The sequence below is a fragment of the Ornithodoros turicata genome, chromosome 2 (assembly GCF_037126465.1).
Source record: "Ornithodoros turicata isolate Travis chromosome 2, ASM3712646v1, whole genome shotgun sequence".
Lineage (NCBI taxonomy): Eukaryota > Metazoa > Arthropoda > Arachnida > Ixodida > Argasidae > Ornithodoros > Ornithodoros turicata.
In genome coordinates this window covers 130,475,387-130,490,955 of record NC_088202.1, presented here as the reverse complement: position 1 = coordinate 130,490,955, position 15,569 = coordinate 130,475,387, and the positions used below count along the sequence as shown (strand labels likewise).

The 15,569-nt window shown below is 44.6% G+C and overlaps 1 protein-coding gene across 1 annotated transcript in view; it reads right to left on the bottom strand.

Annotated features, from left to right (window-relative positions):
- The window catches only part of LOC135386138 (muscarinic acetylcholine receptor M2-like), a 364,606-nt gene extending 349,585 nt beyond the window's left edge, over window positions 1–15,021 (bottom strand). The window contains exon 1 of the mRNA XM_064615899.1: window positions 14,875–15,021. The gene's annotated coding sequence lies outside the window, so the exon portion shown is untranslated. The remainder of the gene's footprint in view (window positions 1–14,874) is intronic.
- Window positions 15,022–15,569: the final 548 nt, after the last annotated feature.

Sequence of the window (15,569 nt, the reverse complement as noted above, 5' to 3'; positions counted from 1 at the left end):
ACACTTTTTAACGCGGGAAACGAATGTTCGCCATAATGTGTACCATCCTAACCATCTCAGCAAAGGGAGAGAAAAGGTAGAGGTATCATCATTTTCAGATGACTGCTCAAAAGGGTAAAAAGCGCACCTTAACACAATCCAAGAAACGGCGTTTGTCGTCAATAACAACAATAAGTGATTATGAACTACATGAACAGATAGAAAGTCGGGCATTTCGGCTCATCATCCTCTTCTCGTGACGATGGTGAGCTGACTTTATATTTTTCTTAATTCCCTCTTTACTTTTACATTCGTATTCAGGAATTGAGACGTCTCCACAAGACGTGCAATGTTTTGATAATTTTATAACGAACTCAAAAATTTGGAGAAGACGCTACGTTTCCTATCACCTACGTTTGACGTCATCAAGACATTACGACTGTTATCAGCGAATTTTAGTGAATCGTACGTTATTGCCTTTGCGTACGTAAGGGATAGCGTGGTGATTCTGCGCTCTGCGCGAAGCTCTCTTTATGTTTTGTGCGTGTGCAGAACAACAAACGCTATCCCTTACGTAGCAAAGGCGATAACGTACGATGCACTAAGACCCACTATTGAGTGAACGCAGAAGCTGGAAACGGCAAGCGCATCAGGTCACTACAGAGTTCAGAGGCACTCTACGAAAACGATAGGATAAAGGAAGCTCCTGAATCGAAGATCAGCAATGTGATGTCAATCACTTTAAAGGGGGATCACGACTGGTTTATCATGTCTCCGGAGCCGCGTTATCGTGAGCTATCCACTAAAATTCGCTAACTATACTGGTGCGTGCTCGAGGTGCGACACAATAAACAAGCTTTGAAAAGTATGTAGCTTGTTAATTACGAGCTATGCTCACAACACATTTTCTTTTACAGTCATCATTAAAAATAGCATTGGAAGACAGGCCTTCCACAGTTAGTACCGACGAGCCAGTTCACGATGCTGAAGACACGACAGGAAGGAGAGGAAAACGCGCGGTATCAACACCGCTTCAGTAAAACCCTCTGCTGATCTTAGACATAACGAATGGGTAATTACATATACCGTATCATGCACGACTTCCCGTCTTCGACGTTCTTAAGTCAAAGGACTTGGATGCCCCTAAGGAGTTCTCTATTTACCCGAGTGGCATGTTCCGGCTGCGTTTCAGAGACAGAAGTTGTGCAATGGCCAAGCTAATCTCTAGCGATCCTACATATTTACTCGACCTGACAGAGTTAGGCGCAAATACAGAATGAGGATTCCCGCAATTGACATGATAGAGGGACACTTTATTTACTATATTTCTTCCTAATATTTACCAGTGCGTTAAATGCATATAATCGCGGTACCATTTGTAAGTACTACCGTTATTAGGCTGATCCGTAACTGTCCCATGCAGCAATGCGTGCATATTAATTTGCGAACGTTGTTTGCATATCTGAGCTGGCGATGCTGCGCATGCATGAAAGATACCATATGAAACTCTGGCAAAAGATAAAGAACGTGCCCCCCTGTTCTTGGTTGGTAATGTTCGCTTGAAACGTCCCGTGTTGGATACAGCGTAGAAACAACGACATAAAAGGTAGATAATAACAGGGACAATCAAAGGTAAACAAACAAAGATACTTAGGTAAAAACAAATCGCGGTTTAAAACTTAAAGGATAGTTCCGTCCTCTTGGTTTAGCTGCTTTGAAATATTTTTCTGGACTTTTGTTATGCATCAACAAAAATATATGCCAGCTATTCAGCCATAAAATCACCTATTTCCTCCTGCACTTAGGAGAAGTCGGTGTATAGTGCGTACCGTTGTGACCAAAGGGCGGTAGATGCGACGAGTAATTTCATTCATGTTGTTCTTTGGGTCATCGTAAGGACCAGTATTTTCATTTTATTTTATTATTTTATTTTTTACACTACGTCAATACTCCCGGTTAGGCATGACATGACGGAGTGGAGAGTTAACCTTGATGGAATAGGAACACCACTGAGCAATATGCAAGATACAACGGTTCAGAAGACAGTAGCATAGTCATGTGTGTGAAGTCAGAATAACACATAGCAACAATACAACTATAGGCCAACTGATCGTTGTACTGAGGAATCGGGGTTTCTGACTGCTTCAATGTCATGGGAAAGGCCTTTCTGGTGTCTACCATAAGGAGGATCGCTCTTTTATCATTGAAAGAGGCGCAAAAGTTTCACTTTGCGCTGTTTTTATTACCGGCTGGTGATCTGCCTCTCCACCATCAACTCCTTGTTATTCAAGAGTACCAGCGGCATGGCCGAGTGGGCTAAGGCGTGCTGAAGACTGAGAGGATGTGGGTTCGAATCCTACCATCATTGGTGCTGTTTGAGGTTTTTCCGAAGACTTTTCAGACGAATGTCGGCACAGTTCATCCCGAGGTCGGCTCTAAACCCCCCACCCGTTCTCCACCCTTCCTGCTGCCCTCTCTCCATCTGTCCACATCTATACGCCGCTCATAGCCACAGTTGCTTCGCGGTGCTAACATGGAATCAAAAAAAGGTTCAAGAGTAAACGAACACACAACTCATCCACACGACAGAGACAGATATGTATAGGCATTGCATATTGCAGTGCAGGATGACGTAGAAAGTAATTTCGGGAACTGACAGGCTAACGTCACGGTTTTGGCATCATATAGCTCTCGTAGCGAGAAGAATAGTGCCCACGTGTGAACCTATAAAAATTTATGTAGGAGTTTGAAGTGAGACACCAATGCTCTTATGAACACGCATATGACAAACTTTCAAGAGAGCAACCTTTAAGTAGTTCCGTCCCATACACGCTAGGTTTGATCGCGATACGATCTTTCTTTCACGAGCACCCTTCTATACGCGGCTCCAAGACTGATCCCGAAGGGAAGGAATCGGAAAAGAAACCATTCGCCTCCCCATTCCATCGAATAGATGAAGCATACTACAGTCTGACAGTGGAGGAGCAGCAGTACAGAGAATGTGCGCCAGGGGTCTGGAAGTGCTTCGCATCAACCGAGAAACAAAGGGCGGTAAAATATTTTATCTTCCGAGGGAGCAAGAAGGAAGTCCGCAGTTCATTTCGGCCGGCCATAATGGATGAATCGGCCGCCAAGGTGGTGGCTGACTGCAAATGCGGGGCAGAGCACGGCGTCTCCCCCATCTGCGGAATGGCGATTTATCCTGCGCAGTTGTCAGCGAACCCCTATAATCTCAACGACTCCTCAGACGACGGGACCTCTTTCCTTTTTCTTCCTAGGGCAAGGTCAGGTCGTTATTGCAGATTGGAACTCATTTCACTCGGAAGACGTGCCACGTGACATGAGGAGTATTACGAAAGCGTTGCAGCATGAAAAACACAGATTTTGTAGAGTCTGTGCATTGTGTGCTGTAGTCTGCCGTTTACGGCGGCGTAGTTAAGTCTTCGCCGTTACTGTTATTAGCGAAGGATATCGATGTGCCACATTATAGGATCGAAATGTGTCGTACCGTTAGCATGTCCTTTCAGATAGTGAGCTCTACGAAACGGGGCGGTCGATACTTCGTGTTCAGTTGATTAGTGTCAGCATGAAGCCATTCGACGTGGCTGCAATTGTATAGACCCTCGCCTATACAAGTTCTGCAGAATTTTATGTGACCACAAATTTGTGGTCAAATTCTGCAAATAATTATCAAGTTCCTGACGACCACAGGTTTGCTTCAGATGCTTTAGTGCCATACTCTGTGTGCCAAATGACCCTCGCTGTTCTTTTATTCGTATCATCCTCTCTTTCCTGTGTACGGAGCAGCCACACGAGTACACCTCATCTGTTCCGTGAACGACTCGACTTCACTAATTTCAATCCATATCCCTCATCTAACGTCTTACATGTAAAGGGGTAAGGTACTGCACCCCAGCGATGAAACAATCCAAGTCATTGGTCGGCATATATTTGTTGGTGGCGCTTCCACCGTATTTTTAAGATTTCACCGTGTGTACAAGTTTGCCCTAGAAAGGTGCCTCATTTGAGAAACATCACCATGAGAGGAGGAACACTGCTAATGGACGGCTCAGCCTGGAACTGGAGACGAAAGAGGTGCGAAAAGAGCTTAGATGCTGCCTATGCGCAGCCTCATTATCGTGATGTGACACAACAGTTATTTTTTGTATGTTTATAAACACCACCAGTTTTAGTCCTCTTGCATGAACTGGCCCTGTTAAGTCCTCGGCTGAAGTATGCCATTTATTCCAGTTTTTGTTTTGCAGTAGTCAAATGTGGCATGCGCGTTTAGGAAGTGATCCCGTTGAGTTAGATTGGAGACAAGAGCGTAAGAACAAGAGACTGGTGTGCCAAAAAACTGAACAAAAAAAATTAAAGAGAATGTTTCGAACATACAGCTTCCTCTTCTCTGTCTTCCTCAGATGAAAAAAGACGGAGACGGAGAAAGAGCTGACGCTCGAAGCATTTTCTTTGCTACTTGTTTTCACTATTGTTCTTGCGTTTTGTGTACCAGTCAGTCTACTGGAAATTCGCGCACTTAATTTGGAAGCGGCAGTGCACAATTAGAAAAAAAAAAAGAGGAGGGGGGGGGGGGGGGGCTTGAAAAGGTGGTAACCGGCTCTCTTATCACCGAGGGTGCCTGAAATCTAGCTCCCTCTGTGTACACAGAGGGAGCTAGGCATTCATGCTGTCTATAAGCACCCCGGCTGCGGCGCTCCCTTGTGAAAGGGTATAACCAACGAGACTGTTTACCTCCTCAATTGCGGAGCCACCTTTCGGTCGACAACAAACGCACGGAGCCCATTTACCAGCCAGGGTACACAAGTTTATTACATGACACAACGATAACTTCCTGGAGAGACAGTATCATCGTACCCGAGGAGTAATTTAAGTAGATAGCGGCATATTTTCCTTTACGACGAGAAAATCTCCCAACCCTCACTTGCAAAGTCGCTTGTCAGACGAAGAGTACCTCAGAATTTGCGAAGACTCGGCCTATAAACCCGCTTGAACGAATGTTGAGGGGGATTCCTCAGCTGGTGTCCTCAGTAGCTTCGGTAGTGTTTCTGCACGTCCTGCTATCTCCAACGCTGCTCCAGTGGAAAGCTCTGACAAAGCTACTGATGACGCCACTAAGAGATTTCATCAGCGGAAAATTGCTCCCACGTTCGAGATTCACGATGACAATATACACACGTTTGTGATTATGTAGCAGTATTCGGCACGAGATTTCGGTATAACAGCTGTCCCAAGCAGCACAATGCACTGAAACTCGAGTGCAATGGGGGTGGTCGGTATGTGTCTTATCAGCGCTCTTTAGCTTCACGAGTATGTTCAAGGCCTTCCACCTACCAGTCCACCCCTATTGCACTCGACTTTCAGTACATTGTGCTGCTTGGGGTACTATGCGCGTGCGGCCTTGCGCGCGACGTTTGCGTGTTTGTAAGCGCGGTTAATATTTGCCTGCGTTTTATTATCCTTAATACCCCATATACAAAGATTTCACTGATAAGTTAAGGCCGCTTAAAAAAGCGTTAATTACGGATGCATGGATCACGCTAAAAACGTAAAAACAAACAAACAAAATGAGACAACAGCAACAAAACATACACTATTAGCTAGGGATGTGCCAACGGAATCCGCGAACCCTCGAATTCACGAATCCTAGGCAGGGATTAGAGATTTGGGAATCCGAATCATAGTGGCCAAAACGGCGAATGGAATCTTTCGAATCCACCAACCACGTTTGTTCCTTTCTTTTTGAAATTGGCGCCTCCGGAGTCCGCCAAAAGCCTCATTGGCCGACGGGTGTCTTCTTGTTTGTTTGTTTGTATTGTTCTGGACTGAAACAGTTCAAGCAGGAACTCTCATTACAAATTTAAAAGTAATATGCTTTTTGCTTTTGATTGTTGCTTTAGCTTTATGGAAATAATTTCGGGCTCGAGAATTTATTTATTTCTTGTAGTCTGTGAACAATATGTTAAATAAATGAACTACAGTGAACCCTGGATAATAACTCACTTTATGACAGTTTTTCTCGGGAACTGTTCCGCCGCCATGTAAATCTATCTCGTTAGTACGACAATTCGCTTATCGCACTATGACTGAGATTTTTGTCACAAGTAGGGTCAAACACAGGTATTATATCCTCGTTATTACGACCACGTCACATGACCCGCGGAGTAGTCCCGTCACGTGTTGAGGTAGGGCAGCAAGGGTTGGGATGACTCCGGATGTTGTTGACCTCAGAATTACTCAGCGCTTTTCGGACTGCCAAGGCACTGTAGTGCTTAAAACAGCAGTGACCACGAGATCTGGACACACTGTGCTGCTGCTGCGCACCTAAGAATGGCCGGAACGAAGCGGTCTCTGAGGCAGACTTGTGCCCGTTACAAAAAAAAAAAAAAAAAAAAAAAGGAACTAAATACCGTTACCCGTTACTTCAGAAAAAAGTAAATACGTTACTCGTTACCAACATACAAATGTAACGAGTTCTCGTTACTCACAGGTAACGAGTTACTTTTACGTTACCGCCGCTTATTTGAAGGAGCCAACAAATATGCCGTCACTTGCCTTCAACTCTTTATTAATGAGGAATTACACTTCAGAAGAAGCTGATACCCGAATTCGTGTTCCGTGTTTCTCCGCCCGTTACCACGAGTCTATATCAGTTTGCCTGGACCTTCTCCCTGCTGTCCGAAGTGGGGGTGATCGGAGGTTATAAAAACACAAGAGAAGAAACACCGGTTTTAGTGCCACCGATCACCAACGGTTTCCAAAACAGACGACGGGCTGCGTCATAATTTAAGGCTCTCAGAAGCTTAGCAAAGACAAGAAAAGGCTAGAAGTCGAAATGCGCGGTGACGGTCGGAGATTACGGAAACAAGAGAAAAGACAACAACACATCCAGCGAGGGACTGCAATAATACGTGGTCGTGGGTCACGCAGGTCAAATCTGCTTGCACTGCGCCATACGGTGTGCCGAAATGTGCTCCCCCGCGCTGAAGAAAAGGAACGAGTAACGTCAGTAACGAGTTACCAATTTTTGTAACTGATTCCGTTACTATTACCATTTTTTAAAAAGTAACTGAATCGTTACTTCGTTACCAAAAAACGTAACCGTTACTAAGTAACGAGCTACTTGTAACGAGTTAGGCACAACTCTGCTCGGAGGTCAGCGGATTGTGCGTTTCTTCTTCGTATGACAATTCGCTTTATGACCAAAATCTGCGGGAACGGTGGTGGTCATATTAACGAGGGTTCACTGTATATGGGTATATTTTCTCCCAAAACTGTTTTGTGTGTGTTTTTTTTTTCTCTCATTAAACAAATGTATCATATTCTGCTTCAAAACACTTTTCACTATAAGTTTTTTTTTTCTTAGCGTTTTGAACAGTTTTTAAAGAAAAGATTCGAAAGATTCGAGATTCGTAAGATTCGTGTATTCGCAGAACCTTCCTTGGATTCGGATCCGGATTTGGATCCGGATTCGGATTCGTAAAATTCTGGATTCGTCCCATCTCTACTATTAGCATATTTGACGAAGTCGTACTGTTAACAGCTCAAACCTTATAGGCCCTCGGACGATCCATTTGTACACCTGGAGGGTATAAATTTGACACCCAGGGCGATAAAGTTAGGACCCACGTTCAGGGTTGAACAGTACCACCCTGGCAAATGGATGAAACTTCACACATTTGTGGACGAACATTTGTGGTAAGCCATTACTGCCGTAAAAGGTATAACATTGGCCACCTTTTTTCTAAGAGTGATGCGTCCTCTGTGTCCGATATAATTGCAAAACAGATGTGTCCGATATAAATTGCTTTCTTCTTTTTTTTTTATTTCGTGGAAATAAACTCGAAACCCTCAGGAGCCTTTAATCATTACCTAACGCTAAAGGAGGTTTTTGCTGTTTTGCTGTTTTCATATCAGAACACGGTATGTAGATATGTTGCATGCTAGATGGTGCTGAAAATTTAAAATTTTTGGTCTTTCAATATTACCATAAGGGTAAGTAAGAATGCAGCAGGATTCTTTGGGGGGAGGGGGGGTATTTATTTTGACAGCTAAAGTCAGCAAGAAATGAGGGTTCGCTATTCCTTGCTAAAAAATTCCTTATCGGTTATCCCTGGGGTAGTTTGAGTAAGGCGGATGTGGGGTCAGAGGTCTTCAGCCGTCCCCCCACGATGTCACAAGCTGCTGAGGAGACCGGTATTACGCAGACCCTTCAACCTTTCAGACGACTATAAGATGAAAAAAAAAAAGCTGTGTCATGTACGTTTAATGTGATAACATTGTCCTGGCCGGTGTAAGACACTCAAAAAGAGAAAAGAAAAAAAAGTATCAGTTGTCGCAAAGTGTCCATGTGTCCCGCGCAGGAAGCTCGTGTTTATGGCCAACTAAAAGGATATGCTGGTGGAAGGTGGACGGTTGCCGTGTTGTGCGACCTTCAAACTCATTGAGAGACCAACTGCGAGCTCGCGGTTCCTTCGCTTTCACATCGTGGGACTATTTCACGCCAAACCTCATATCGCGTTATCCTCTCAAGTATAATTTATTTATTTATTTATTGTTTATTAATAATACCTCAAGGGCCCTTGCGGGCATTACATGAGGGTACATGGTTGGCATACAGAAAAAATGAAGTGATGCACAGCAAACATCAGGAGAACATAAATGTACGTAGATGATTTCGAAATGTGTCTGTATTATCGATAATGGCCAAGGCTTTGGGAAGGTCATTCCAATCTTTGCTGCTGCGGGGCAAGAAAGATTCCAGGAAGTATGACGTGTGGGCGACATGCAGCTGTACTTTCATAGGGTGATCTCGACGCCGAGAGATGTGTGAAGCAGGTGAGATGTATGTGCTGCTCAATGGTGGAGAATATATGAACTTATGAAAAAGACAAAGACAGAAGAATTTACGACGCGAAGCAAGTGGTGCCAGGTCGAGGGAACGTTTGAGTGATGTGACGCTAGAGTGAAAAGAGTAATCGCTAAGCATAAACCGTGCGGTTGTATTCCGAACTGCTTCTAACATGTCACAAAGGTATGCTTGGTGTGGATCCCAGATTGAGGCAGCATATTCCAGCTTCGGTCGTACGAGGGTGGTGTAAGCTTGCAGTTGGACAGAAGGAGGAGATAACCTAAGGTTGCGCCAAATGAAGCCAAGGGTTCAATTAGCGGAGCATGTGATATTTTTTAATGTGCTCATTCGAAGATAGGTCAGAAGAAAGAGTCACCCCTAGGTACTTGTATTACGAAGCCATAATAATGGGGGTGCCGGAGAGGACGTACACGTTTGATCGAACGGGGGTGCTACGAGAGAAGGGCACGTAACAGCATTTACCTACGTTAAGCTGAAGTTTCCATTCAGTGCACCAGGATGAAATGACACTGAGGTCCTCCTGTAGAATGGCAGTGTCTAACGAGGAGTGAAGATGACGATACAGAACAAAATCGTCAGCGAATAGTCGTAAGCGGGAAGATACGTTATACGAAAGATCATTAATGAAAATGAGGAAAAGAAGAGGACCGAGCACCGAGCCTTGCGGTACGCCCGAAGTGACAGAGCTCGGAAGACTCCTGCGAGTTTACAAAGCACGACTGCTGTCGATCCTTAAGAAAGTGCGCAATCCACGCCAGCAAGTTGGAAGGCAGGCCAAGACGGGATAATTTATGTAAAAGCAGGGAGTGTGAGACAGTGGCAAAGGCCTTGGAAAAATCTAAGAATATGGCATCGGTTGGTATGCGGTTATCCATGTTACACTTAATGTCATGTATGAAGCAAGCCAACTGTGTCTCGCATGAGTAACCCTTACGAAATCCGTGTTGAAGTGGAATGAGGTACGAGTTAGATTCGAGAAAAGCAGAAATGTTCGAGTAAATGATGTGCTCCATAATCCTACAGGGCACAGAGGTGAGGGAAATGGGACGGTAATTGAGGGGGTCTTGCTGACTACCTCTTTTATAGACCGGAATGACCCTCGCCAAGCGCCAGTCCTTAGGTACTGTACCGGTAGACAGAGATTGTATAAAAATGGCAGACAAAAATGCACTACTAATGAGCTTCGTGCTTTTAAGCACTTTGGGGTTGATCAAATCGGGCCCTGGCGCAGCAGCTGATTTGAGACCCTCAACGATATTCACAATGCCGGGTACAGAGATCACGAGGTCTGGCATGGATGATGATACATATTGTTCAAATGTAAGGAGAGCAACGTTGTCCTCTTTGGTGAACACTGAACAGAACGCGTTGTTAAAGGTGTTTGCACATCCGTCATTTGAGATGGTGTTACCTTCTGTATCGTGTAGCACAATTTGGGTGTTAGTGGTAGGTCTAAGTGAACTCCAGAACTTTCTGGGGTTAGTGGACAGCAATTTCGGCATTACATCATGGAAGAATCGACGTTTTCCCTCGGATAAGGCACGTTTGTACTCTTGGCAACAGATTTTATATTTAGATGCAATATCAATGGAGGATGACGAAGTACTTGCCTTGTACAAGCGTCTTTTTTTGATTACATCATAACACACTGCAGTTCTGCACCTACATTTGACCCATATCTGCAATTCATTACGTGCATTAACGTCATTAAAGTTATCCCCGCATTGGCTTACCACTTTCAACGGTTTTTTTGTTGCTTTTTTAATTGTGTGCTAGCGCCACGAAGCAACTGTGGTTATGAGCGGTGGACAGATGGGAGACAGGACAGCAGGAAGGAGTGGGAGACAGGTGGGTTAGTATGCGTCCTGGGCTGACTTCAGGGAGAACTGTGCCGACATTCGTCTGGGAAGTATTCGGAAAACCCAGGGAAAACCTCAGAGGAGCACAGCCGGCGGTAGGATTCGAACCCACCACCTCTCAGTCTTCAGCACGACCTTGGCCCCCTCCGCATTCCGACTCCGTATCGCTGTCAGCCAATCAGATATCGGCAATGTGATGTCAGTCACTCCAAACGAACCAGCCGATTGGCTTATCATGTTTTCGGAAACGTTATCCTGAAACTTCGACGTCCTCCTAAAACTCCCTATTAGCGAGTTTTAGTTATGTCAGAAAGTGTTAGTTATGTGAAAGTGGGAACGATAACGGTTCCGAAAACATAAGCCAATTCCTCTGAAGTGAGTGGCATCACACTGCATCATCATCATCACCACCACCAGTCCTCCTCCTCTTCATTGGCATCACCATTACAGGAGTTTTCCACCAAAGTCCCTGGTACAAGTATTGTGGAGTTGCGGGCCTCACACCAGTGAAGCCAAAACCTCCATTTTATTTTTTCGTAAAACCAAACCAAACCTAACCAATATCGCTAAGCTTCGATTTCATAACTTCCTGTATCGTATCGTTTTCGTACAGTGCCTTCCCATGCTCTCTATATACTATCCAACTATCTGACCTGACCATCTGTCTTTCCTTTCTTTTTTTCTTAATAAACATATCCCCCCCCCAACCATCTGAAACAAAGCAATGCCTCATACGGACCCTACAGTCACACAATGACATGCCTATGCACAACGTCAGGTACTAGTATAACGTTAGAACTTTCCCAGGAGACCCAAGAGTGCGCTGCCTTAAGTCACAGTTACAAAAGATTCAAGAATAATACATGTATTTCGAGCGTAAGGACCGCAAAACCAACATTGACCACGCACGCGGAAATGGAACGATGCATTCCGCACATCCAGCACTTACTCCCGATTTCTTCGATTTAAGGTTCCTTTCTTTTCGTGTCTTTAATTTCGCATTCCACAGGCTCTCCATTTAAGCTTCTCGTCCGTCTGCTCGATGTCAAACCGCAAAATGGGTCTCTGCGAGAGCGAACAATGTCGGAAATTTCCGCTATTAAATACCGGGAATTTGAATGCTCAGATGCGACGTGTACGTAAAGAATGCGGCGGAAATTAGCTTAGCAACGTCACAGAACGCGGCTTGACTTCCGCCTCACTGCACGCACCCCAGTGTGGCAGAAATGCGGTTCTGCTTTTCAGTATGGTCTGTGAAATATCGGTTTCTGCAGCACTCTCGGTTTCTCCACGACGCATTTTGTTTCTCGGGCAGTGGCTGTTTTCAACTATTGAAGTGCACGCAATTATTACCGTCTATGTTTCAATAAGACTGTTCTATCGCGCGTGGTTTTCGCATTATTCAGACGGCCAGACATGGTGCTAACAGGACTCTTCCCTTGAAGGATTTTCTGTACTCTGTACAGCTGCTCTGGGCACCCAGAAGACGAACAGTCGTTGTTCGAAGCATTGTTGCAAGAAGGGGAACGCAAGCTAGCTCGTTTTCTTTGTGAACGAAGAAAGTACATTGAGCTTGAGGAACACTGGACAAAAGACACAGACGTAGCCCATAAAATCGCATTATTTTTCCTAGTGTTCCTCAAGCTCAAAGTACTTTCTTCAGTCCGAAATATCGGCGGCTCTCGTACTCAAGCTCTTCCCTTAACATTTTCTTATCGTTTGCTGGATTTTCCATCATATTTTTCAATGACCGTTCGTCTACGGCAATACCTCCCGACGAAAGCCTCAGACTTTGGTGGGCATAGGGCGGCCAGAGAAGACGAAACGTACTGAAATCAATGCATTGTAAAACATAATGTGAAACGTTTAGCGTGAATGCTTCTACTTCTGTTACCAGCCGCGGTAACTCAGTCGGTAGCGTGTTGGCTTGCTGTGCTCAAGATAGCGGGTTCAATCCCAGCCGAGGACAGTAGGGAGGTAGGACAGGTAGGCATTGCTTCCAGCACTGTGTGTCGGAGATTTCCGGCGCGCATCAAAAGAATCTCAGCCGGTCGAAATTATCCGCAGTCCTACTCTGTGGCCCGTGCAGCAGGTCGCCATCCTAGCTACTGCTTCTTCCAGTGCTTCTGCTACTAAACGCTGGGAAAGCGTACCTAAAGTTGTTTCACAGCGTCAGTTTCGCCATATTTAACCGACGCGTGAAATAATTACTGTATGCATTTTGTACCATCAATGCAACTTCGACACCAATGTCTTTGACAACTTCACCTCAACTTCGACACTGTCTTCCCTTACACTTGCAGACAAGCAGCGCAGACAGGGAAGTTTTTCACCACTATTTACTTCCTATGCGCATTGGTCCACATTTCCCTTGTAGCGATAGAACGTCTTCATTTTTGCAATATGTTACAGAAAATTCGCAAAGTACATAAGAGCTACATGGTCATTGCATGTGATAGAATTCAAATATCTAACGTACTCGTATAATGACATTGTATGTCATCCCCACATGGGCGTGCCCACCGAGGATTTTTTTCCAAAGCAGGCAAAGTGCTTCCGTGGGGGAGGGCGAAACATGCATCCCCTCACCCCCTTTCCTAGAGACGGACACTGCGAAGTGTGCGGATGTTCAGAGGTTCATATTATTATAACATCTTAGAAAAATTATGACAGTGGGTGGGGCACGGTCTCCGTTGCCCCCTCTAGCTACGCCCATGCCGCCGTGTTCTAGGAACACCCATTCATATCCCGTCACTGTATCCACTACGACAAAGCGCACCTATACAACGGATGCACTCAGTCGTGTGTAACGTCTGTGAAACACACATTCTACACGCATGTCCAAGTTCCATCTCTTTTTTGTGAACGGAGTAACGTTCAGTGGCGTTACCGTTTGGGGGGTCATCTCTTTTTCTTTTTCTTTCTTCTTTTTTCTTGGTGATGCTTATGCAAAATAGAGGTAAATGCCGAGTTGCATCCGCTACTGTAAACCAGACGTACCTAGTAGAATTACAAGATAAGGTACTCACCCACTGCGACAAACAGCAACAACTTGATTTTTGATTATGATTGGGGAGCTTCACCGCTCCCAACGACAACGGCAGCAAAATGCAGGTTTCCGGTAAGAATTCATGTAGAAGACAATGTGGATGTTCGCTTGCAAAGCGTGCTTTGGCTGCATAATGACGGTGCATTAGGTGAAGCCCTCTTTCATAGTTACGGCGCAAATATTTTCCATTTCTTTTCTTTTCTTATTATTCTTGTCCGACAAACTAGTGAACACCAGTGTGTGCACAAATTGTCGTTATGTACAGTGAAAAATTTGCGGCAGTCAAAAATATAGGACATTCATTAACACAACCAGTGAAGACAATAGATAAACGAACTATTATCACTGGACGATTAAGCGCGAGATACCATGGACGGTTAAGTGTGAAATGGTTGCTCTCATCAATAAAAAAAAAAGGAATCCCGTTTTTTGAGAAATAACAATGAATGATGTTAATATACATTATCAAAATGAAATACCGCCTTCGGCTTAGTTTCTGTTTTTTACTTAGTACTGAGGAAATATCTGACGTCCCTCGGGAAGAGGAATGTACAGGATGTTTCACCTTAACGTGTTATCAATTCCAATACAAAACCTACTTGCCCTAAATATATCAACGGTATTCACCTTCCGGGAACTTTTGCCACCCTTTTGTCCAGTTAGGACTACTTTAGTTAGCCTTCTTTCGCGGGAAGTTGTATTTTCTTAATTCAACTTGAAATTTTGCCAAGTCAAGATAACGTTTTTTTGTGTAAGTAGTAGACGAGGGCCCACGCAGGAAATATCCCAATCCATTAAAAACACATCCCTATTTTTGTTGGTAACACTTAAGAAAGGTACGAAAATAATCGTCGCCTTGAGATGAGCAAAGTACTTGCCGGTCCTCATTTCGCATTCAAGAAGGGACTGTCGCCACACCACATCAGCTTCTCTCTAAGCGTTACACTAGCAGCTGCTGCCGATAATAGCATCCCTGTGTCACCACATATAATTTTCTTACCGGACTTCATAATGTAAAAGGCGGAGTCTTGAGCACACAGAGGGACGACACAAACACACGACTCAAACACACGGCTCAAACGTTACTGACTTCTTACCTGACTTCTACGTTTCTTGTTCTTTTATTATCGCAGAGTGGTTTCCCGGTGATAAAGTGCCCACTTCTATGACGGTACGGCGTGCCTACGAGTGTCCCACCGAAATTGGTCAACTTCATTCGAGCAAGGGGAAGGCATCTCATCCGGCTGCACCTGCGGAATGTGAAAAAAGAGTCGGCGAAAACCCGCATGTCGGCGTACGCCAGCTTGCCACGGAAAAAGGAACATCCAGTTCTAGCATGTGGGGGACGCTACGGGATCGTAACTACCGCCCATATCAATTTTAATTCGCACCAGGTTTTGTGTGTTGCTGATTTTAGTGAACATCTAGACCCCACTAATACATTTCTGAACCTACCACCAAATTATCGGGCATGGTGCTCTGGATTGACGACGATGGGGCGTTCTTTACTTGGAAAGTACAAGTCTCACTCCTGAAGCATCCTCCTAACCCACATTGGCTACAACAAGTAAGAAATGTACCAGTGGTCACTAAACGCTTGGTCGGGGACCTTCAGTGGCCCAATTTTGTATAAGAAAAACTTGACAGTTATCACGTCAGTCGGATACTTGACCAGACTGTGCTTTCCTTCATAGAAAACATTCTGCTCGACAAGTGCATATTCATGTATTTCAAGAAGACGGCGTTTTCACTGATGCACTGGCAGTATTCGATGATAATAAAAAAAATGACA